The 24,872-nt window shown below is 52.4% G+C and overlaps 4 non-coding genes across 4 annotated transcripts; all 4 read left to right on the plus strand.

Moving 5' to 3' along the window:
• Window positions 1-1,340: 1,340 nt before the first annotated feature.
• Window positions 1,341-1,413, plus strand: trnat-agu (transfer RNA threonine (anticodon AGU)). Its single transcript has one exon. It is a non-coding gene; the product is annotated as a tRNA-Thr (tRNA).
• Window positions 1,414-6,615: 5,202 nt separating this feature from the next.
• trnat-ugu (transfer RNA threonine (anticodon UGU)) lies at window positions 6,616-6,688 on the plus strand. The gene has a single exon. It is a non-coding gene; the product is annotated as a tRNA-Thr (tRNA).
• A 5,259-nt stretch (window positions 6,689-11,947) lies between these two features.
• Window positions 11,948-12,020, plus strand: trnat-agu (transfer RNA threonine (anticodon AGU)). The gene has a single exon. It is a non-coding gene; the product is annotated as a tRNA-Thr (tRNA).
• Window positions 12,021-22,174: 10,154 nt separating this feature from the next.
• Window positions 22,175-22,247, plus strand: trnat-agu (transfer RNA threonine (anticodon AGU)). Its single transcript has one exon. It is a non-coding gene; the product is annotated as a tRNA-Thr (tRNA).
• The last annotated feature ends 2,625 nt before the right edge of the window (window positions 22,248-24,872 follow it).

The raw sequence follows: 24,872 nt of genomic DNA on the forward strand, positions 1-24,872 counted from the left end.
TCCCTCACTCTTCGACTCTTTCTCTCTGCTTTCCCCATCATGACATCTTTTCCTGCTATCTCACTTCCCCCGTGTCTCACTCATTCAGAGAAACACAGAAACATGTGAAATAGGAGCAGGAGGAAGCCATTCGGCCCTTCGAGCCTGCACCACCATTCAATATGATCATGGCTGATCCTCTTTCCCAACACCATATTCCTGCTTATCTACCCATACCCCTTGATGCCTTTTGTGTCCAGAAATCTATCTCTCTCCCTCTTAAATATATTCAGTGACTTGGCCTCCACAGCCTCCTGTGGTAGAGAATTCCACAGGTTCACCTCCCTCTGAGTGAAAACATTTCTCCTCATCTCGCTCCTAAATTTCCTACCCCGTATCCTGAGACTGTGAGACCCCTTGTTCTAGACTTCCCAGCCCCCGGGGAAACATCCTCCCCACATCCAGTCTGTCCAACCCCCGTCAGAATTGTATACGTTTCAATCAGATCCCCTCTCATTCTTCTCAACTCCAGTGAATACAGGCCCAGTCGACCCAATCTCTCCTCATACCACAGTCCTGCCATCCCAGGAATCAGTCTGGTGAACCTTCGCTGCACTCCCTCTATGGCAAGTATATCCTTCCTTAGGTAAGGAGACCCGAACTGTACACAATACTCCAGGTGTGGTCTCACCAAGGCCCTGTATAACTGGAGTAAGACATCCTTGCTCCTGTACTCAAACCCTCTTGCAATGAAGGCCAACGTACCATTTGCCTTCCTAACTGCTTGCTGCACCTGCGTGGCTGCTTTCAATGACTCTCCCCTTCAACTCTCTCCCCTCACCCTCTCTTTCCTCCCGTCTCTCACCTCCCTCCTCTATCACTCTCTTTTCCTTTTCCTTTCAGATTTTCCCCTTCTCCCTCTCTCTTCTCTTCCCTCGCTCCCCTGCCCCTCTCTCGATCCCACCTTCTCCTCTCTCCCTCATGTCTCTCTCACTCCTTCCCTCTCTCTCCCCTTCCCCTCTCTTTCCGACTCTGTCCCCTCTCCCTCCCTTCCACTATCTCATTCCCCTTCTTCTCGCTCACTTTCCCCTTTCCCTTCTCTCTCTCCCCTTCCCCTCTCTCCTCCTCCCTGTCTCTCCTTCCCCCTCTCTCACACTCCGTCCCCTCCCTCTCTGCCCTTCCCCCTCTCTCTCACTCCATCCCCTCCCTCTCTCCCCTTCCCCCTCTCTCACTCCTTCCATGCTCTCTTTTCCCTTACCCCTCCCTCTCTCTCTCCCCTTCCCTCTCTCTCACTCCTTCCCCTCTCTCTTTTCCCTTCCCCTCTCTTTCCTGCTCCTTCCCCTGTCTTTCCCAAAGCACGTGGCTCCATAGCTCAGGGGTTAGAGCACTGGTCGAGTAAATCAGGGGTCGTGAGTTCAAATCTCATTGGGGCCTACTCAAAATTTAAATTAGCTGTCAATTAACCAGGGCTTTAATTATAAATATTAAACAGCTCTGAGACCAATCCTTGAACAACAGGTTCTCGTCTCTCTCCCTTCCCCATCATGACCCGTGCTACATCTTTTTACCCCTCTCTCCCTTTCCCACTATCTCACTTTCCTCATCTCTCACTCTGTTGTGTATCTGTAAAACTTGCTCTCCCATGTTCCGCCACCAGGGAGCTCATCCCCTGAAGTCCCAAGGGATTCCATTGGGAGCACTGTGTATAAGCCGCCCCTAAGGCCTGTTCCTCACTCTGGAGAGTCTTATTAAAGACTGAGGTCACTGTTACTGTAACCTCCCTGTGTGCAGTCTCATCTGTGTTAGGAACACAATACACTCATTCCCCTCTCTGTCACTCCATCCCCACCCCCCTCTCTCTGTCTCCCCTCCCTCTCTTTCCACTACCCACTCTCACCCCTCTCTTCCCTTCCCCCTCTGCCCTTTCCCTCTCCCTCTTACCTCACCACCCCCCTCTTCCTCCTCTCTCTCTTTACCCTTTCTTTTCGGATTCTCCCCTTCTCCCTCTCTCTCCCCTTCCTTTCTCTCTCCCCTGCCCCTCCCTCTCTCTCCTGACCGTCTCTCCCCTTCCCCACTCTTTCTCTCCCCTTCCGCTGTCTCCCCTTCCCCTCTGTCTCATTCCTTCCCCCTTTCTCTCCCCTTCCCCTCTCTCTTTCTCCCTCTCTCCACTCCCCAAGTCTTTCCTCTTCCCACTCTCTCCGACTCCTTCCCCTCTCTGTCCATCCCCTCCCTCTCTTTCCCCAACTCCCTCTTTTCGCCCCTCTCTCTCTCCCCTTCCCCATCCCCTCCCTCTCCCCTTCCTCCTTCTACGCTCTCTTTTCCCTTCCCCTCTCTTTCCTGCTCCTTCCCCTGTATTTCCCAGAGCAGATGGCTCCATAGCTCAGGGGTTAGAGCACTGGTTTAGTAAACCAGGGGTCGTAGATTCAAATATCACTGGGATTTGCTTAGCATTTAAATTCACTGTCAATAAATAAGGGCTTTAATTATAAATATTAAACAGCTCCAAGACCAAACCTGGAATTACAGGCTCCCCTCACACACTTCCCCCTCTCCTCTTCCAAACCTTTCTCTCCCTTCCCCATCGCAGCCTGTTTTACAACTTTTATTCCTCTCTCTCCCTTTCCCGCTATCTTGCTTTCGCTGTTTCTCACTCATGCCCCTCTCTTCCCCTCTCTCCTCTCACTCTCTCTCCTTCCCCCTCTCTCTCCCCTTCACCCATTCTTCTCCTTCCCCTTCTCTCTTCTCCTCCCCGTCTCTACCTATCTCCCCTTCACGCTCTTACACACTCGTTACCCTTCCTCTCTCAATCCTACCCCTCTCTTTCCCCTTCCCCCTCTCTCTCACTCCTTCCCTTCTATCTCTCCCCTTCACCCTCTCTCTCATTACCTGCCCTCTCTCCCCTTCCCCTCCCTCGCTTTCCCCTTCCCCTCTCTCTCACTCCTTCTAGTCTCTCTTTTCCCTTCCCTTCTTTTTCCCACTCCTTCCTCTCTCTCCCTCTCTCTCCCCTTCCCCCTCTCTCTCCCCTTCCCTACTCTTTGCTCCCCCCGCCTCTCTCATTCCTTCCTCTCTCACTCCTTCCCCTCCCTCTCCCCTTCCTCCTTTCTCTCACTCCTTCCCATTTCTCTCCCCGTCTGCTCTCTCCCCTCCCCCTATCTCCCACTCCTTCCCCTCTCTCTCCCCCACTTCCACACTCTCTCTCTCTGTCCATACCCTCCCTCTCTTTCCCCACCTCCCTCTCTTCCTCTCTCTCCTCTCCGGCTTTCTCTCCCCTTCCCCATTCCTCTCTCTCCCATTCTCCCCTCTCTCTCACTCCTTCCACTCTCTCTTTTCCCTTCCCCTCTCTTTCCTGCTCCTTCCCCTACCTGTCCCAGAGCAGGTGACTCCATAGCTCAGGGGTTAGAGCACTGGCATGGTAAACCAGGGGTCGTGAGTTTAAGTCTCTTTGGGGTCTACTCAAATTAGCTCAATATTTAAATTCACCAACAATTAACAGGGGCTTTAATTATAAATATTAAACATCTCCGAGACTGACCATGGAACAACTGGCTCCCCTCACACTCTTCCCCCTCTCCTCTTCTAGTCTCTCTTACACTCTCTCTCCCCTTCCAGATCTCTCTCTCCCTTCCCCCTCACAACGCATTCTACATCTTTTTACCCCTCTCTCCCTTTCCCACTATCTCGCTTTCCCCTTCTCTCACTCATTCCCCTCTCCCTCCTTCCCCTTCCCTTGTCACAGCCTCGCTCCTTCCCCCTCTCTCCCCTTCCCCTCTCTCTCACTCCTTCATCAGTAGTGGGGAAAATGTTGGAATCAATTATTAAGGATGAAATAGCAGCTCATTTGGAAAGCAGTGACAGGATCGGTCTAAGTCAGCATGGATTTATGAAAGGGAAATCATGCTTGACAAATCTTCTGGAATTTTTTGAGGATGTAACTAGCAGAGTGGACAAGGGAGAACCAGTGGATGTGGTGTATTTGGACTTTCAAAAGGCTTTTGGCAAGGTCCCACACAAGAGATTGGTGTGCAAAATTAACGCACATGTTATTGGGGGTAATGTACTGACGTGAATAGAGAACTGGTTGGCAGACAGGAAGCAGAGAGTCGGGATAAACGGGTCCTTTTCAGAATGGCAGGCAGTGACTAGTGGAGTGCCGCAGGGCTCAGTATTGGGACCCCAGCTATTTACAATATACATTAACGATTGAGATGAAAGAATTGAGTGTAATATCTCCAAGTTTGCAGATGACACTAAGCTGGGTGGCAGTGTGAGCTGTGAGGAGGATGCTAAGAGGCTACAGGGTGACTTGGACAGGTTAGGTGAGTGGGCAAATGCATGGCAGATGCAGTATAATGTGGATAAATGTGAGGTTATCCACTTTGGGGGCAAAAACACGAAGACAGAATATTATCTGAATGGTGACAGATTAGGAAAAGGGGAGGTGCAACGAGACCTGGGTGTCATGGTACATCAGTCATTGAAAGTTGGCATGCAGGTACAGCAGGCAGTGAAGAAGGCAAATGGTATGTTAGCCTTCATAGCGAGAGGATTTGAGTATAGGAGCAGGGAGGTCTTACTGTACAGGGTCTTGGTGAGGCCCCACCTGGAATATTGTGTTCAGTTTTGGTCTCCTAATCTGAGGAAGGACATTCTTGCTCTTGAGGGAGTGCAGCGAAGGTTCACCAGACTGATTCCCGGGATGGCTGGACTGACATATGAGGAGAAACTAGAGCAACTGGGCCTTTATACACGGGAGTTTAGAAGGATGAGAGGGGATCTCATAGAAACGTATAAGATTCTGACGGGGTTAGACAGGTTAGATGTGGTTAGAATGTTCCCGATGTTGGGGAAGTCCAGAACCAGGGGACACAGTCTAAGGATAAGGGGTAGACCATTTAGGACTGAGATGAGGAGAAACTTCTTCACTCAGAGAGTTGTTAACCTGTGGAATTCCCTACCGCAGAGAGTTGTTGAGGCCAGTTCATTGTATATATTTAAGAAGGAGTTAGATGTGGCCCTTACGGCTAAAGGGATCAAGGGGTATGGAGAGAAAGCAGGAAAGGGGTACTGAGGTGAATGATCAGCCATGATCTTATTGAATGGTGGTGCAGGCTCGAAGGGCCGAATGGTCTACTCCTGCACCTATTTTGTATATTTCTATGTTTCTTCCCCCTCTATCTCCCCTCCGCCTCTCTCTCACTCCTTCCCCCTCTCTCTCCCCTCACCCTCTCTCTAACTCCTTCCCCCTCTATCTCCCCTCACCCTCTTTCTCACTCCTTCCCCCTCGATCTCCCCTCCGCCTCTCTCTCACTCCTTCCCCCTCTCTCTCCCCTCACCCTCTCTCTCCCCTTCCATACTCTCTCTCCCCTTCCCCTCCCTCTCTTTCCCCTCCCGCACACCTCTCTCCCCTTCCCCTCTCTCTTCCTCCCTGTCTCCACTTCCCTCCCCTCTCTCTAACTCCTTCCCCTCTCTCTCTCTCTCACCTCTTTCCCGTCTCTCAATTTCCCTTTCTCCTTTCACTCTCTCCCCATTCCTTCCCCTCTCTCTTTTCCCTTGCCCTCCCTTTCCTGCTCCTTCCCCTATCTTTCCCAGAGCAGGTGGTTCAAATCTCATTGGGGCCTACCCAAAATTAATTTAGTATTGAAATTCCCATCTCTAATTCATTATTCTCTCTTCAGCCTCTGCCTCTTCACTCCTCCACCCCGTCCCGGTTATCTCTTTCTTTTCAGATTCTCCGCTTCTCCCTCTCTCTCTCTCTTTCCCCTCTCTCTATCTCCCCTTCCATTCTCCCCCCTCGCTCTCTCACTCTATCCCTCTCTCTCTCCTTAATCTCGCTTTCTCCTTTCCCTCTCTCTCTCCCCTGCCCGTCTTTCTTCCTCCCTGTCTCCCCTTCCCCGTCTCTCTCCCTCACTTCCACTATCTCATTCCCCTATCCTAGATCACTTTCCCCTCCCCCTTCTCTCTCTCCACTTCCCTTCTCCCTTCCTTCCTGTCTCTCCTTCCCCCCTTTCTCACTCCTTCCCCTCACTCTCTCCCCTTCCCGCTATCTCACTTTCTCTGTGCCTCACTCATTCCCCTGGCCCTCCATCCCCTCCACATCTCTCTCTCTGTCTCCCCTCCCCCTCTCCCTCTCTCTCTCCCCACTCTTTCCCCTTCCCCCTCTGCCTTTTCACACTCCCTTTCCCTCTCCCTCTTCCCTCCCCTCCCCCTCTTCCTCCTTTCTCTCTCTCTCTTTATCCTTTCTTTTCCGATTCTCCCCTTCTCTCTCTCTCCCCTTACTTTCTCTCTCCCCTGCCTCCTCCCTCTCTCGCCTTCCCCTCTCTCTCGCTCCTTCCCCTCTCTCTCTCACTCCTTCCCCATTCTTTCCACTTCCCCCTCTCTATCACTCCTTCCCCTCTCTTTCCTGTCCCCCTCTTTCCCCTGCCCACTTTCACACTCCCTCTGCCTTTTCACTCTCCCTTTCCCTTTCCCGCCCCCTCTCTCTCCTCCCCTCCCTCCCTCCCTCCCTCCCCTCCATCTCTCCACTTCCCCTCTCTCTTCCTCCCTGTCTCCCCTGACCCATCTCTCTCACTCCTTCCACTCTCTCTTTTCCCTTCCCCTCTCTTTCCTGCTCCTTCCCTTATCTTTCTTAGTGCAGGTGGCTCCATAGCTCAGGGGTTAGAGCACTGGTCTTGTAAACCAGCGGTCGTGAGTTCAAATCTCACTGGGGCCTACTCAAAATTAGTTCAGTATTTAAATTCACTGTCAATTAACAAGGGCTTTAATTATAAATATTAAACAGCTCCGAGACCGACCCTGGAACAACAGGCTCGACTCTCTCGCCCATCACGACCCATTCGACATCTTTTTCCCACTATCCCGCTTTCCCTGTCTCTCACTCATTCCCCTCTCCACCTTTTCCCCTCCCAACGCCTCAATCTCTCCCCAACCACTTCCTTCCCCCTCTCTCCCCTTCCCACTCTCCCTCTCCGCTCCCCTCTCTTTCCTCCCGTCTCTCCCCTCCCTCCTCTATCTCTCTCTTTTCCCTTTCCTTTCAGATTTTCCCCTTCTCCCTCTCTCTCCCATTCCCCTCTCTCTATCTCCCCTTCCATTCTCTTCCTCGCTCTCTCAAACCTTCCCTCTCTCTCCCCTTAACCTCTCATTCCCCTTTCCCTCTCTCTCTCTCCCCTTCCCCTCTCTTTGTGCCTTTTTCCCCTCTCTCTCCCTCACTTCCACTATCTCATTCCCCTTATCCTAGATCTCTTTCCCCTCCCCCTTCTCTCTCTCCAGTTCCCCTCTCTCTTCCTCCATGTCTCTCATTCCCCACTTTCTCACTCCTTCCCCTCACTCTCTCCCTTTCCCGCTATCTCACTTTCTCTGTGCCTCACTCATTCCCCTTGCCCTTCTTCCCCTCCACATCTCCCTCTCTGTCTCCCCTCCCCCCCTCTCTCTCTCCCCCCTCTCTCCCCTTCCGCCTCTGCCTTTTCACTCTCCCTTTCCCTCTCCCTCTTCCCTCCCCTGCCCCTCTTCCTCCTTTCTCTCTCTCTCTTTACCCTTTTATTTCCGATTCTCCCCTTCTCTCTCTCTCCCCTTACTTTCTCTCTCCCCTGCCTCCTCCCTCTCTCGCCTTCCTCTCTCTCTCGCTCCTTCCCCTCCGCTTCCGCCTCTCCCTTCCTCCCTGTCTCCCCTTCCCCCTCGCTCCCTCACTCCTTCCCCTCTCTCTTTCCCCTTCCCCTCTCTTTCCGACTCTTTTCCCGCTCTCTCCCTCTCTTCCACTATCTCATTCCTCGTATCCTAGATCTCTTTCCTTTCCCTCTTCTCTCTCTCCAGTTCCCCTCTCTCTTCCTCCCTGTCTCTCTGTCATACATGTAACCTCCATGTAACACCACTGCAATACTGAATAGACTTAAGCAATGCACATCTTGACCACAGGGGGCGAACTTGTGGGAGACACTCCTTACCTGGTCGTCCAGGTACATAAAGGGAGGTCCCACGCAGGGTCATCACCTCTTGGTCCTGTGAATAAAGCTACAGGTCATGGAGTGACCTAGTCCACAGAATTTGCCTCGTGTGGGTTTTGTGCCATTGAGAAAGAACTTTACGCTCTCATTCCCCACCTTTCTCACTCAATCCCTTCTCTCCTTCCCCCCTTTCTCACTCCTTCCCCTCACTCTCTCCCCTTCCCGCTATCTCACTTTCCCCGTGCCTCACTCATTCCCCTCGCCCTCCATACCCTCCACATCCCCCTCTCTGTCTCCCCTCCCCCTCTCTCTCTCTCCCCTCTCTCCCAATTTCCCCCTCTGCCTTTTCACTCTCCCTTTCCCTCTCCCTCTCTCCTCCCCTCCCCTCTCTTCCTCCTCTCTCTCTCTCTTTTTACCCTTTCTTTTCAGATTCTCCCCTTCTCCCTCTCTCTCCCCGCCTCCTCCTTCTCTTTCCTTCCCCTCTCGCTCTCCTTCCCCTCTCTCTCACTCCTTCCCCACTCTTTCCCGTTCCCCCTCTCTATCACTCCTTCCCCTCTCTTTCCTGTCCCCCTCTCTCCGCTGCCCACTTTCACATCCCCTCTGCCTTTTCACTCTCCCTTTCCCTCTCCCGTCCCCTCTCTTTCCTCCCCTCCCTCACTCCCCTCCGTCTCTCCCCTTCCCCTCTCTTTTCCTCCCTGTCACCCCTTCCCCCTCTCTCTCACTCCTTCCCCACTCTCTCCCCTTCCCCTTTCTCTCAATCCTTCCAATTGCTCTTTCCCCTTCCCCTTCTCTCTCTCCCCTTCCCCTCTCTTTTCCTCCCTGTCTCCCCTTCCCCCTCTCTCTCACTCCGTCCCTTCCCCTCTCCCCTTCCCCCTCTCTCTCACTCCGTCCCCTCCCTCTCTCACTCCTTCCACGCTCGCTTTTCCCTTACCCCTCCCTCTCTCTCTCCCCTTCCCTCTCTCTCACTCCTTCCACTCTTTCTTTTCCCTTCCCCTCTCTTTCCTGCTCCTTCCCCTGTCTTTTCCAGAGCAGGTGTCTCCATAGCTCAGGGGTTGGAGCACTAGTCCAGTCAACCAGGGGTTGTGGGTTCAAATCGCACTGGGGCCTTTACATAATTAATTTAATATTTAAATTCCTATCTCTAATTCATTATTCTCTCTTCCCCCTCTGCCTCTCCACTCTCCCACCCCCTCCCGGCTGTTTCTTTCTTTTCAGATTCTCCCCTTCTCACGCTCTCACTCCTTCCCCTCTCTCTCCACTTACCCCGCTTTCTCTCCTTCCATTCTCTGTATCCCCTTCCCCCTCTCTCTCTCACTCTTCCACTCTCTCCCCTTCCCTCTCTAATTTCATTCTCTCTGCAGTCCTTCCCCTCCCTTTCCTTTCTCCTCTGTCTTCCCTCTCTCTATCCCCTCCCCCTCTCTCCGCTACCCACTCTGTCTTTTCCCTCTCCCATCCTCTCTCATTCCTTCCCTCCCTCCCCACTCTCTCTCCCCTTTCCCTCTCTCTTCCTCCCTGTCTTCCCTTCCCCCTCTCTCTCACTCCTTCCCCTCCCTCTCCCCTTCCCCCTCTCTCTCACTCCTTCCCCTCCCTCTCCCCTTCCCCCTCTCTCTCACTCCTTCCCCTTTCTCTCCCCTTACGCTCTCTCCGCTCCCACTCTCTCCCACTCCTTCCTCTCTCTCCCTCTCTCTCCCCTTCCCCCTCTCTCTCCCCTTCCCCACTCTTTGCCCCTCCCACCTCTCTCATTCCTTCCTCTCTCACTCCCCCCTTTCCCCTCTCTCCCCTTCCCTCTCTACTTTCTTTCACTCACTTGTCCTCCTCTCTCTCCTTTGTCCTCTTTCTTCTCTCTCTCTCCCCTCCCCCTCTCTCCATTACCTACTCTCTCCCTCCGATCCCTCCTTCCCTCTCTGCCTTTTCACTCGCCCTTTCCCTTTCCCCTCCCCTCTCACCCCTCCCTCCTCTCTCGCTCTCTTTTCCCTTTCATTTCAGATTCTCCCCTTCTCCCTCTCTCTCCCCTTCCCCTTTCTCTCTCCCCTGCCTCCTCCCTCTCTTGCCTTCACATCTCTCTCCCCTTCCCCTCTCTCTCTCTCACTCGTTCCCTCTATTTCCCCTTCCCTCTCTCACTCCTACCCCTCTCTCCCTCCACTTCCCCTCGCTCTCTTCCCCTCCCTCTCTCTCCCCTTCCCCTCCCTCTCTCTCCACTTTCCCCTCTCTCTCACTCCTTCCACGCTCTCTTTTCCCTACCCCTCTCTTCCCTGCTCCTTCCCGTCTTTCCCAGGGCAGGTGGCTCCATAGCTCAGGGGTTAGAGCACTGCTCCAGTGAACCAGGGGTCGTGAGTTCAAATCTCACTGGATCCTTCACAAAATTAGCTCCATATTTAAATTATTAAGGGTGTCAAATATAAATATTAAACAGCTTTGAGACTGACCTTGGAACAACAGTGTTCCCTCATTCTTTCACTCTGCCTTCCCCATCATGACATCTTTTCCTGCTATCTCACTTCCCCCGTGTCTCACTCATTCAGAGAAACACAGAAACATGTGAAATAGGAGCAGGAGTCAGCCATTCGGCCCTTCGAGCCTGCACCACCATTCAATATGATCATGGCTGATCCTCTATCCCAACACCATATTCCTGTTTTCTCCCCATACCCCTTGATGCCTTTTGTGTCTACAAATCTATCTGTCTCCCTCTTAAATATATTCAGTGACTTGGCCTCCACAGCCTTCTGTGGTAGAGAATTCCACAGGTTCACCTCCCTCTGAGTGAAAACATTTCTCCTCATCTCGCTCCTAAATTTCCTACCCCGTATCCTGAGACTGTGTGACCCCTTGTTCTCAACTTCCCAGCCCCCGGGGAAACATCCTCCCCACATCCAGTCTGTCCAACCCCCGTCAGAATTTTATACCTTTCAATCAGATCCCCTCTCATTCTTCTAAACTCCAGTGAATACAGGCCCAGTCGACCCAATCTCTCCTCATACCACAGTCCTGCCACCCCAGGAATCAGTCTGGTGAACCTTCGCTGCACTCTCTCTATGGCAAGTGTATCCTTCCTTAGGTAAGGAGACCAAACTGCACACAATACTCCAGGTGTGGTCACACCAAGGCCCTGTATAACTGGAGTAAGACATCCTTGATCTTGTACTCAAACCCTCTTGCAATGAAGGCCAACCTACCATTTGCCTTCCTAACTGCTTGCTGCACCTGCATGGCTGCTTTCAATGACTCTCCCCTCCAACTCTCTCCCTTTCCCGTTCTCTCCCCTTCCCCTCTCTCCCCTTCCCCTCTCTCTCTCACTCCTTACCCCACTCCCCATAACCTCTCTTTCCCCTTTCCCCCTTCTCTCTCCCCTGCCCCTCTTTCTTCCTCTCTCTCTTTCCCCTTCCCCTCTCTCCTTCTCCGTCCCCTCTATTTCAAATTCCTTACCCTCTCTCTCTCCTCTTCCCCCTCTCTCGCTCCCCTTCTCCCTCTCTCTCCGTATTCCTCTCTCTCTCTTCCCTTCCCCTCTCGCTCACTCCTTTCCCTCTTCCTTTTCATTTTCTCCCCTCCTCTCTCTCGCCTCCCTCTCCTTCTCCCTCGCCTCCCCTGTCTCCACTCCCCTCCCTTATCCCTTTCCCTCCTTCCCTCACTCTCACTCTCCCCTGTCCCATCAGACTCTCCCCCTCCCCACCTCTCCCATTGCCCCCTCTCTCTCCCATTTCCCCCCTCTCTCTCCCCTTCTCCCTCTCTCCCCTTCCCCCGCTCTATCTTCGCCCCTCGAGGGACAAAGTGAAAAGGTGAGAGACAGAAAGAAAGAGAGTGAGATTGAGAGAGACAGAGAGGCAGAGAGAGATTGAGGCAGAGTGTGACTGAGTTGCCTCGGGATGTTTTACGACGTGAAATACCCGATATATCGATGTTGAGAGGTGAATATTGAAGAGACGGAGGCAGGAGTCTGGGGGATGAGACACAATCTGAGCGTTTCACTGACCCCTCCTCATTCTTCAAACACACAGCACTAACTGGGGAATGACCCACAGCCCAGGGCAGGTGGTTCAATAGCTCAGGGGTTAGAGCACTGGTCTAGTAAACCAGGGGTCGTGGGTTCAAATCTCACTGGGGCCTACTCAAAATTAGCTCAGTATTTAAATTCACTGTCAATAAACAAGGGCTTTAATTATAAATATTAAACAGCTCCGAGACCGACACTGGAACAACAGGCTCATCTCACACCCTTCCCCCTCTCCTCTTCTCGTCTCTCTTGCACTCTCTCCCCTTCCAAATCTCTCTCTCCCTTCCCCCTCACAACCCATTCGACATCTTTTTACCCCTCTCTCCCTTTCCCACTATCTCACTTTCCCCTTCTCTCACTCATTCCACTCTCCCTCCTTCCCCTTCCCTTATCACAGCCTCGCTCCTTCCCCCTCTCTCCCCTTCCCCCCTCTCTCACTCCTTCATCAGTCGTGGGGAAAATGTTGGAATCAATTATTAAGGATGAAATAGCAGCACAGTTGGAAAGCAGTGACAGGATCGGTCCAAGTCAGCATGGATTTATGAAAGGGAAATCATGCTTGACAAATCTTTTCGAATTTTTTGAGGATGTAACGAGCAGAGTGAACAAGGGAGAACCAGTGGATGTGGTGTATTTGGACTTTCAAAAGGCTTTTGATAAGGTCCCACACTAGAGATTGGTGTGCAAAATTAAAGCACATGGTATTGGGGGTAATGTACTGACGTGGATAGAGAACTGGTTGGCAGACAGGAAGCAGAGAGTCGGGATAAACAGGTCCTTTTCAGAATGGCAGGCAGTGACTAGTGGAGTGCCGCAGGGCTCAGTGCTGGGACCCCAGCTATTTACAATATACATAAACGATTGAGATGAAAGAATTGAGTGTAATATCTCCAAGTTTGCAGATAGAAACATAGAAACATAGAAAATAGGTGCAGGAGCAGGCCATTCAGCCCTTCTAGCCTGCACCGCCATTCAATGAGTTCATGGCTGAACATGAAACTTCAGTACCCCCTTCCTGCTTTCTCGCCATAACCCTTGATCCCCCGAGTAGTAAGGACTTCATCTAACTCCCTTTTGAATATATTTAGTGAATTGGCCTCAACTACTTTCTGTGGTAGAGAATTCCACAGGTTCACCACTCTCTGGGTGAAGAAGTTTCTCCTCATCTCGGTCCTAAATGGCTTACCCCTTATCCTCAGACTGTGACCCCTGGTTCTGGACTTCCCCAACATTGGGAACATTCTTTCTGCATCTAACCTGTCTAAACCCGTCAGAATTTTAAACGTTTCAATGAGGTCCCCTCTCATTCTTCTGAACTCCAGTGAATACAATCCCAATTGATCCAATCTTTCTTGATAGGTCAGTCCCGCCATCCCGGGAATCAGTCTGGTGAACCTTCGCTGCACTCCCTCAATAGCAAGAATGTCCTTCCTCAAGTTAGGAGACCAAAACTGTACACAATACTCCAGGTGTGGCCTCACCAAGGCCCTGTACAACTGTAGCAACACCTCCCTGCCCCTGTATTCAAATCCCCTCGCTATGAAGGCCAACATGCCATTTGCTTTCTTAACCGCCTGCTGTACCTGCATGCCAACCTTCAATGACTGATGTACCATGACACCCAGGTCTCGTTGCACCTTCCCTTTTCCTAATCTGTCACCATTCAGATAATAGTCTGTCTCTCTGTTTTTACCACCAAAGTGGATAACCTCACATTTATCCACATTATACTTCATCTGCCATGCATTTGCCCACTCACCTAACCTATCCAAGTCACTCTGCAGCCTAATAGCATCCTCCTCGCAGCTCACACTGCCACCCAACTTAGTATCATCCGCAAATTTGGAGATACTGCATTTAATCCCCTCGTCTAAATCATTAATGTACAATGTAAACAGCTGGGGCCCCAGCACAGAACCTTGCGGCACTCCACTAGTCACTGCCTGCCATTCTGAAAAGTACCCGTTTACTCCTACTCTTTGCTTCCTGTCTGACAACCAGTTCTCAATCCACGTCAGCACACTACCCCCAATCCCATGTGCTTTAACTTTGCACATTAATCTCTTGTGTGGTGATGACACTAAGATGGGTGGCAGTGTGAGCTGTGAGGGGGATGCTAAGAGGCTGCAGGGTGACTTGGACAGGTTAGGTGAGTGGGCAAATGCATGGCAGATGCAGTATAATGTGGATAAATGTGAGGTTATCCACTTTGGGGGCAAAACACGAAGACAGAATATTATCTGAATGGTGACAGATTAGGAAAAGGGGAGGTGCAACGAGACCTGGGTGTCATGGTTCATCAGTCATTGAAAGTTGGCATGCAGGTACAGCAGGCGGTGAAGAAGGCAAATGGTATGTTGGCCTTCATAGCGAGGGGATTTGAGTATAGGAGCAGGGAGGTCTTACTGCAGTTGTACAGGGCCTTGGTGAGGCCTCACCTGGAATATTGTGTTCAGTTTTGGTCTCCTAATCTGAGGAAGGACATTCTTGCTATTGAGGGAGTGCAGCGAAGGTTCACCAGACTGATTCCCGGGATGGCGGGACTGACATATGAGGCGAGACTGGAGCAACTGGGCTTTTATACACGGGAGTTTAGAAGGATGAGAGGGGATCTCATAGAAACTTATAAGATTCTGATGGGACGGGACAGGTTAGATGCGGTTAGAATGTTCCTGATGTTGGGGAAGTCCAGAACCAGTGGTCACAGTCTGAGGATAAGGGGTAGACCATTTAGGACTGAGATGAGGAGAAACTTCTTCACTCAGAGAGTTGTTAACCTGTGGAGTTCCCTGCCGCAGAGAGTTGTTGAGGTCAGTTCATTGGATATATTTAAGAAGGAGTTAGATGTGGCCCTTACTGCTAAAGGGATCAAGGGGTATGGAGAGAAAGCAGGAAAGGGGTACTGAGGTGAATGATCAGCCATGATATTATTGAATGGTGGTGCAGGCTCGAAGGGCCGAATGGTCTACTCCTGCACCTATTTTCTATGTTTCTATGTTTCTATGTTTCTTCCCCCTCTATCTCCCCTCCCCCTCTCTCTCACTCCTTCCCCCTCTCTCTCCCCTTCCCCTCCCTCTCTTTCCCCTCCCGCACACCTCTCTCCCCTTCCCCTCTCTCTTCCTCCCTGTCTCCACTTCCCTCCCCTCTCTCTAACTCCTTCCCCTCTCTCTCTCTCTCACCTCTTTCCCCTCTCTCCCCTTCCCTTTCTCCTTTCACTCTCTCCCCATTCCTTCCCCTCTCTCTTTTCCCTTCCCCTCTCTTTCCTGCTCCTTCCCCGATCTTTCCCACAGCAGGTGGTTCAAATCTCATTGGGGCCTACCCAAAATTAATTTAGTATTTAAATTCCCATCTCTAATTCATTATTCTCTCTTCAGCCTCTGCCTCTTCACTCCTCCACCCCGTCCCGGTTATCTCTTTCTTTTCAGATTCTCCGCTTCTCCCTCTCTCTCTCTCCTTCCCCTCTCTCTATCTCCCCTTCCATTCTCCCCCCTCGCTCTCTCACTCCATCCCTCTCTCTCTCCTTAATCTCGCTTTCTCCTTTCCCTCTCTCTCTCCCCTGCCCGTCTTTCTTCCTCCCTGTCTCCCCTTCCCCGTCTCTCTCCCTCACTTCCATTATCTCATTCCCCTTATCCTAGATCACTTTCCCCTCCCCCTTCTCTCTCTCCACTTCCCTTCTCTCTTCCTCCCTGTCTCTCCTTCTCCTCTTTCTCACTCCTTCCCCTCACTCTCTCCCCTTCCCGCTATCTCACTTTCTCTGTGCCTCACTCATTCCCCTGGCCCTCCATCCCCTCCACATCTCCCTCTCTGTCTCCCCTCCCCCTCCCCCTCTCTCTCTCCCCACTCTCTCCCCTTCCCCCTCTGCCTTTTCACTCTCCCTTTCCCTCTCCCTCTTCCCTCCCCTCCCCGTCTTCCTCCTTTCTCTCTCTCTCTTCACCCTTTCTTTTCCGATTCTCCCCTTCTCTCTCTCTCTCCCCTTACTTTCTCTCTCCCCTGCCTCCTCCCTCTCTCGCCTTCCCCTCTCTCTCGCTCCTTCCCCTCCGCTTCCGCCTCTCTCTTCCTCCCTGTCTCCCCTTCCCCCTCGCTCCCTCACTCCTTCCCCTCTCTCTTTCCCCTTCCGCTCTCTTTCCGAATCTTTTCCCGCTCTCTCCCTCACTTCCACTATCTCATTCCTCGTATCCTAGATCTCTTTCCCCTCCCCATTCTCTCTCTCCAGTTCCCCTCTCTCTTCCTCCCTATCTCTCTGTCATATATGTAACCTCCATGTAACACCACTGCAATACTGAATAGACTTAAGCAATGCACATCTTGACCACAAGGGGCGAACTTGTGGGAGACACTCCTTACCTGGTCGTCCAGGTACATAAAGGGAGGTCCCACGCAGGGTCATCACCTCTTGGTCCTGTGAATAAAGGTACAGGTCATGGAGTGACCTCGTCCACAGAATTTGCCTCGTGTGGGTTTTGTGCCATTGAGAAAGAACTTTACGCTCTCATTCCCCACCTTTCTCACTCAATCCCTTCTCTCCTTCCCCCATTTCTCACTCCTTCCCCTCACTCTCTCCCCTTCCCGCAATCTCACTTTCCCCGTGCCTCACTCATTCCCCTCGCCTTCCATACCCTTCACATCTCCCTCTCTGTCTCCCCTCCCCCTCGCTCTCTCTCCCCCTCTCTCCCTTTCCCCCTCTGCCTTTTCACTCTCCCTTTCCCTCTCCCTCTCTCCTCCCCTCCCCTCTCTTCCTCCTCTCTCTCTCTCTTTTTACCCTTTCTTTTCGGATTCTCCCCTTCTCCCTCTCTCTCCCCTTCCTTTCTCTCTCCCCGCCTCCTCCTTCTCTTTCCTTCCCCTCTCGCTCTCCTTCCCCTCTCTCTCACTCCTTCCCCACTCTTTCCCGTTCCCCATCTCTATCACTCCTTTCCCTCTCTTTCCTGTCCCCCTCTCTCCGCTGCCCACTTTCACATCCCCTCTGCCTTTTCACTCTCCCTTTCCCTCTCCCGTCCCCTCTCTTTCCTCCCCTCCCTCACTCCCCTCCGTCTCTCCCCTTCTCCTCTCTGTCACCCGTTCCCCCTCTCTCTCACTCCTTCCCCACTCTCTCCCCTTCCCCTTTCTCTCAATCCTTCCAATTGCTCTTTCCCCTTCCCCTTCTCTCTCTCCCCTTCCCCTCTCTCCTCCTCCCTGTCTCCCCTTCCCCCTCTCTCTCACTCCGTCCCTTCCCTCTCTGCCCTTCCCCCTCTCTCTCACTCCGTCCCCTCCCTCTCTCCCCTTCCCCCTCTCTCACTCCTTCCACGCTCGCTTTTCCCTTACCCCTCCCTCTCTCTCTCCCCTTCCCTCTCTCTCACTCCTTCCACTCTCTCTTTTCCCTTCCCCTCTCTTTCCTGCTCCTTCCCCTATCTTTCCCAGAGCAGGTGGTTCAAATCTCATTGGGGCCTACCCAAAATTAATTTAGTATTTAAATTCCCATCTCTAATTCATTATTCTCTCTTCAGCCTCTGCCTCTTCACTCCTCTACCCCGTCCCGGTTATCTCTTTCTTTTCAGATTCTCCGCTTCTCCCTCTCTATCTCTCCTTCCCCTCTCTCTATCTCCCCTTCCATTCTCCCCCCTCGCTCTCTCACTCCTTCCCTCTCTCTCTCCTTAATCTCGCTTTCTCCTTTCCCTCTCTCTCGCCCCTGCCCGTCTTTCTTCCTCCCTGTCTCCCCTTCCCCGTCTCTCTCCCTCACTTCCACTATCTCATTCCTCTTATCCTAGATCACTTTCCCCTCCCCCTTCTCTCTCTCCACTTCCCTTCTCTCTTCCTCCCTGTCTCTCCTTCCCCCCTTTCTCACTCCTTCCCCTCACTCTCTCCCCTTCCCGCTATCTCACTTTCTCTGTGCCTCACTCATTCCCCTGGCCCTCCATCCCCTCCACATCTCCCTCTCTGTCTCCCCTCCCCCTCCCCCTCTCTCTCTCCTCACTCTCTCCCCTTCCCCCTCTGCCTTTTCACTCTCCCTTTCCCTCTCCCTCTTCCTTCCCCTCCCCCTCTTCCTCCTTTCTCTCTCTCTCTTTACCCTTTCTTTTCCGATTCTCCCCTTCTCTCTCTCTCTCCCCTTACTTTCTCTCTCCCCTGCCTCCTCCCTCTCTCGCCTTCCCCTCTCTCTCGCTCCTTCCCCTCCGCTTCCGCCTCTCTCTTCCTCCCTGTCTCCCCTTCCCCCTCGCTCCCTCACTCCTTCCCCTCTCTCTTTCCCCTTCCCCTCTCTTTCCGACTCTTTTCCCGCTCTCTCCCTAACTTCCACTTTCTCATTCCTCGTATCCTAGATCTCTTTCCCCTCCCGCTTCTCTCTCTCCAGTTCCCCTCTTTCTTCCTCCCTGTCTCTCTGTCATATATGTAACCTCCATGTAACACCACTGCAATACTGAATAGACTTAAGCAATGCACATCTTGACCACAAGGGGCGAACTTGTGGGAGACACTCCTTACCTGGTCGTCCAGGTACATAAAGGGAGGTCCCACGCAGGGTCATCACCTCTTGGTCCTGTGAATAAAGGTACAGGTCATGGAGTGACCTAGTCCACAGAATTTGCCTCGTGTGGATTTTGTGCCATTGAGAAAGAACTTTACGCTCTCATTCCCCACCTTTCTCACTCAATCCCTTCTCTCCTTCCCCCCTTTCTCACTCCTTCCCCTCACTCTCTCCCCTTCCCGCTATCTCACTTTCCCCGTGCCTCACTCATTCCCGTCGCCCTCCATACCCTCCACATCTCCCTCTCTGTCTCCCCTCCCCTCTCTCTCTCTCCCCCTCTCTCCCTTTCCCCCTCTGCCTTTTCACTCTCCCTTTCCCTCTCCCTCTCTCCTCCCCTCCCCTCTCTTCCTCCTCTCTCTCTCTCTTTTTACCCTTTCTTTTCGGATTCTCCCCTTCTCCCTCTCTCTCCCCTTCCTTTCTCTCTCCCCGCCTCCTCCTTCTCTTTCCTTCCCCTCTCGCTCTCCTTCCCCTCTCTCTCACTCCTTCCCCACTCTTTCCCGTTCCCCGTCTCTATCACTCCTTCCCCTCTCTTTCCTGTCCCCCTCTCTCCGCTGCCCACTTTCACATCCCCTCTGCCTTTTCACTCTCCCTTTCCCTCTCCCGTCCCCTCTCTTTCCTCCCCTCCCTCACTCCCCTCCGTCTCTCCCCTTCCCCTCTATTTTCCTCCCTGTCACCCCTTCCCCCTCTCTCTCACTCCGTCCCCTCTCTCTCTCCCCTTCCCTCTCTCTCACTCCTTCCACTCTCTCTTTTACCTTCCCTTCTCTTTCCTGCTCCTTCCCCTGTTTTTCCCAACACAGGTGGCTCCATAGCTCAGGGGTTGGGGCACTGGTCTACTCAACCAGGGATCATGAGTTCAAATCTCACTGGGGCCTACTCAAAATTAGCTCAGTATTTAAATTCACTGCAAATTAACAAGGGATTTAATTATAAATATTAAACAGCTCCGAGACTGACCCTGGAATTACAGGCTCTTCCAAATCTCTCTCCATTCCCCATCGCAACCTGTTTTACAACTTTTGTTCCTCTCTCTCCCTTTCCCGCTATCTTGCTTTCCCCGTTTCTCACTGATGCCCCTCTCTTCCCCTCTCTCCTCTCACTCTCTCTCCTTCCCCCTCTCTCTCCCCTTCACCCACTCTTCCTCCTTCCCCTTCTCTCTCCCCTTCCCTTTCTCCTCCCCCTCTCTACCTATCTCCCCTTCACGCTCTTACACACTCGTTACCCTTCCTCTCTCAATCCTACCCCTCTCTTTCCCCTTCCCCCTCTATCTCACTCCTTCCCTTCTATCTCTCCCCTTCACCCTCTCTCTCATTACCTGCCCTCTCTCCCCTTCCCCTCCCTCGCTTTCCCCTTCCCCTCTCTCTCACTCCTTCTAGTCTCTCTTTTCCCTTCTCCTCTTTTTCCCACTCCTTCCTCTCTCTCCCTCTCTCTCCCCTTCCCCCTCTCTCTCCCCTTCCCCACTCTTTGCCCCCTCGCCTCTCTCATTCCTTCCTCTCTCACTTCCCCCTCTCTCCCCTTCCCTCTCTACTTTCTTTCGCTCACTTGTCCTCCTCTCTCTCCTTTGTCCTCTTTCTTCTCTCTCTCTCCCCTCCCCCTCTCTCCATTACCTACTCTCTCCCTCCGATCGCTCCTTCCCTCTCTGCCTTTTCACTCGCCCTTTCCCTTTCCCCTCCCCTCTCACCCCTCCCTCCTCTCTCGCTCTCTTTTCCCTTTCATTTCAGATTCTCCCCTTCTCCCTCTCTCTCCCCTTCCCCTTTCTCTCTCCCCTGCCTCCTCCCTCTCTTGCCTTCACATCTCTCTCCCCTTCCCCTCTCTCTCTCTCACTCGTTCCCTCTATTTCCCCTTCCCTCTCTCACTCCTACCCCTCTCTCCCTCCACTTCCCCTCCCTCTCTTCCTCTCCCTCTCTCTCCCCCTTTCCCTCCCTCTCTCTCCCCTTCCCCCTCTCTCTCACTCCTTCCACTCTCTCTTTTCCCTACCCCTCTCTTCCCTGCTCCTTCCCGTCTTTCCCAGGGCAGGTGGCTCCATAGCTCAGGGGTTAGAGCACTGCTCCAGCAAACCAGTGGTCGTGAGTTCAAATTTCACTGGCTCCTTCTCAAAATTAACTCCGTATTTAAATTATTCAGGGTGTCAAATATAAATATTAAACAGCTTTGAGACTGACCTTGGAACAACAATCTTCCCTCACTCTTAGACTCTTTCTCTCTACCTTCCCCATCATGACATCTTTTCCTGCTATCTCACTTCCCCCGTGTCTCACTCATTCAGCGAAACACAGAAACATGTAAAATAGGAGCAGGAGGAAGCCATTCGGCCCTTCGAGCCTGCACCACCATTCAATATGATCATGGCTGATCCTCTATCCCAACACCATATTCCTGCTTACCTCCCCATACCCCTTGATACCTTTTGTGTCCAGAAATCTATCTGTCTCCCTCTTAAATATATTCAGTGACTTGTCCTCCACAGCCTCCTGTGGTAGAGAATTCCACAGGTTCACCACCCTCTGAGTGAAAACATTTCTCCTCATCTCGCTCCTAAATTTCCTACCCCGTATCCTGAGACTGTCTGATCCCTTGTTCTAGACTTCCCAGCCCGGGGGAAACATCCTCCCCACATCCAGTCTGTCCAACCCCGTCAGAATTTTATACGTTTCAATCAGATCCCCTCTCATTCTTCTAAACTCCAGTGAATACAGGCCTAGTCGACCCAATCTCTCCTCACACCACAGTCCTGCCATCCCAGGAATCAGTCTGGTGAACCTTCGCTGCACTCCCTCTGTGGCGAGTATATCCTTCCTTAGGTAAGGAGACCAAAACTGTACACAATACTCCAGGTGTGGTCTCACCAAGGCCCTGTATAACTGGAGTAAGACATCCTTGCTCCTGTACTCAAACCCTCTTGCAATGAAGGCCAACGTACCATTTGCCTTCCTAACTGCTTGCTGCACCGGCATGGCTGCTTTCAATGACTCTCCCCTCCAACTCTCTCCCTTTCCCGTTCTCTCCCCTTCCCCTCTCTCCCCTTCCCCTCTCTCTCTCACTCCTTACCCCACTCCCCATAACCTCTCTTTCCCCTTTCCCCCTTCTCTCTCCCCTGCCCCTCTTTCTTCCTCTCTCTCTTTCCCCTTCCCCTCTCTCCTTCTCCGTCCCCTCTATTTCAAATTGCTTACCCTCTCTCTCTCCTCTTCCCCCTCTCTCGCTCCCCTTCTCCCTCTCTCTCTCCGTATTCCTCTCTCTCTCTTCCCTTCCCCTCTCGCTCACTCCTTTCCCTCTTCCTTTTCATTTTCTCCCCTCCTCTCTCTCGCCTCCCTCTCCTTCTCCCTCGCCTCCCCTGTCTCCACTCCCCTCCCTCATCCCTTTCCCTCCTTCCCTCACTCTCACTCTCCCCTGTCCCATCAGACTCTCCCCCTCCCCACCTCTCCCATTGCCCCCTCTCTCTCCCATTCCCCCCCTCTCTCTCCCCTTCTCCCTCTCTCCCCTTCCCCCGTTCTATCTTCGCCCCTCGAGGGACAGAGTGAAAAGGTGAGAGACAGAAAGAAAGAGAGTGAGATTGAGAGAGACAGAGAGGCAGAGAGAGATTGAGGCAGAGTGTGACTGAGTTGCCTTGGGATGTTTTACTACGTGAAAGACCCGATATATCGATGTTGAGAGGTGAATATTGAAGAGACGGAGGCAGGAGTCTGGGGGATGAGACACAATCTGAGCGTTTCACTGACCCCTCCTCATTCTTCAAACACACAGCACTAACTGGGGAATGACCCACAGCCCACAGCAGGTGGCTCCATAGCTCAGGGGTTAGAGCACTGGTCTAGTAAACCAGGGGTCGTGGGTTCAAATTTCACTGGGGCCTACTCAAAGTTAGCTCAGTATTTAAGTTCATTGTCAATTAACAGGAGCTTTAATTATAAATATTAAACAGCTCCAAGACTGATTCCCGGGATGACTGCACTGACACATGAGGAGAAACTGGGCCTTTATTTATTTGAGTTGAGAAGGATGAGAGTGGATCTCAAAGAAACATACAAGATTCTGATGGGACGGGACAGGTTCGATGCGGGTCGATGGTTCACGATGTTGGGGAAGTCCAGAATCAGGGGATACAGTTTTAGGATAAGGGGTTGGCCATTTCGGACTGAGATGAGGAGAAACTTCTTCACTCAGAGAGTTGTTAACCTGTGGAGTTCCCTGCCGCAGAGAGTTGTTGAGGCCAGTTCATTGGATATATTCAAGAGGGAGTTTGATATGGCCCTTACGGCTAAAGGGATCAAAGGATATGGAGAGAAAGCAGGAAAGGGGTACTGAGGGAATGATCAACCATGATCTTATCGAATGGAGGTGCAGGCTCAAAGGGCCGAATGGCCTACTCCTGCACCTATTTTCTATATTTCTATGTTTCTTCTCCCTCTCTCTCCTCTCCCCCTCTCTCTCACTCCTTCCCCCTCTCTCTTCCCTCACACTCTCTCTCCTCTTCCACACTCTCTCTCCCCATCCCCTCCCTCTCTTTCCCTTCCCCTCTCTCTCTTCCTTTCCCCTCTCTCTTCCTCACTGTCTGCACTTCCCTCCCCTCTCTTTCACTCCTTCCTCTCTCTCTAACTCCTTCCCCTCTCTCACTCTCTCTAACTCCTTCCCCTCTCTCACTCTCTCTCCCCTCCCCCCCTCTCTCCCCTTCCACTCTCTATCTCCCCTTCCCCCTCTCTCTCCCCTTCCACTCTCGATCTCCCCCTCTTCCCCTCTCTCCCCTTCCCGCTCTAATTTCATTCTCTTCCCTCTCTCTATCCACTCCCCCACTCTCTCAACCTCTCTGCCCTTTCTCTCTCCCATCCCCTCTCTTTCCTGCCCTCCTTCCCCATCCCCACTCTCTCTCCCTTTCCCCTCTCTCTTCCTCCCTATCTCCCCTTCCCCATCTCTCTCACTCCTTCCCCTTTCTCTCCCCTTAAGCTCTATCCCCTTCCCTCTCTCACACACCTTCCCCTCTCTCTCCTCCCCTTCCAAGCTTTCCACCCCCCTCTCTTCCCTGCCCCTCTTTCTTCCTCCCTCTGTCTCCCCTTCCCCTCTCACTCATTCCTTCCCCTCTTCCTTTTCATTTTCTCCCCTCCTCTCTCTCGCCTGCCTCTCCTTCTCCCTCGCCTCCCCTGTCTCCACTCCCCTCCCTCATCCCTTTCTCTCCTTCCCTCGCTCTCGCTCTCCCCTTTCCCATCAGACTCTCCCCCTCCCCACCTCTCCCATTGCCCCCCTCTCTCTCCCATTCCCCCGCTCTCTCCCCTTCCCCCGCTCTACCTTCCCCCCTCGAGGGACAGAGTGAGAAGGTGAGAGACAGAAAGAAAGAGAGTGAGATTGAGAGAGACTGAGAGACAGAGAGATTGGGACAGAGTGTGACTGAGTTGCCTTGGGATGTTTTACTACGTGAAAGACCCGATATATCGATGTTGAGAGGCGAATATTGAAGAGACGGAGGCAGGAGTCTGGGGGATGAGACACAATCTGAGCGTTTCACTGACCCCTCCTCATTCTTCAAACACAGAGCACTAACTGGGGAATGACCCACAGCCCAGGGCAGGTGGCTCCATAGCTCAGGGATTAGAGCCCTGGTCTAGTAAACCAGGGGTCGTGCGTTCAAATCTCACTGGGGACTACTCAAAATTAGCTTAATATTTAAATTCACTGTCAATTAACAAGGTGTTTAATTATAAATATTAAATCGCTCTGAGACCAACCCTGGAACGACAGGCTTCTCTCTCTCTTTCTTCCCCATCACGATCAGTTCTACATCTTTTTATCCCTCTCTCCCTTTCCTGCTATCTCTCTTTCCACATCTCTCATTCATCCCTCACACTCTCTCCCTCCTCCCTCTCTGCTCCCCTCCCTTCTCTCACTTTTCCCTTTCATTTCAGATTCTCCCCTTCTCCCTCTCTCTACCCTTCCCCTTTCTCTCTCCCCTGCCTCGTCCCTCACTCTCTTTCCCAACTTTCTCCCATTCCCGTCTCTCCCCTTCCCCACTCTCTCTCACTCCTTCTACACCACTCCTCTTAACCTCTCTTTCACCTTCCCCAACTCCCTTCCCCACCCTCTCTCCCTCCCTTCCCCACTCTCTCACCTTCCCCTACCTCTCTTTCCCGATCTCCCTCTCTCTCCCTCCTTTTCTCTCTCCCCTGCCCCCTCCCTTGCTCTCCTGCCCCTCTCGCTCTCTCCTTCCGCGATCTCTTTTCCCTTCCCCTCTCTCTCCCTCCATTCCCCCCTCTCTCTCCCCTTCCTCTGCCCCTCTTTCCCCTTCCCTCCTCTCACTGGGGCCTACTCAAAATTAGTTTAGTATTTAAATCCAGTCTGTCCAACCCCGTCAGAATTTTATACGTTTCAATCAGATCCCCTCTCATTCTTCTCAACTCCAGTGAATACAGGCCCAGTCGACCCAATCTCTCCTCATACCACAGTCCTGCCATCCCAGGAATCAGTCTGATGAACCTTCCCTGCATTCCTC

The sequence above is a fragment of the Pristiophorus japonicus genome, unplaced genomic scaffold, assembly GCF_044704955.1.
Source record: "Pristiophorus japonicus isolate sPriJap1 unplaced genomic scaffold, sPriJap1.hap1 HAP1_SCAFFOLD_859, whole genome shotgun sequence".
NCBI classification, from domain to species: Eukaryota; Metazoa; Chordata; class Chondrichthyes; family Pristiophoridae; genus Pristiophorus; species Pristiophorus japonicus.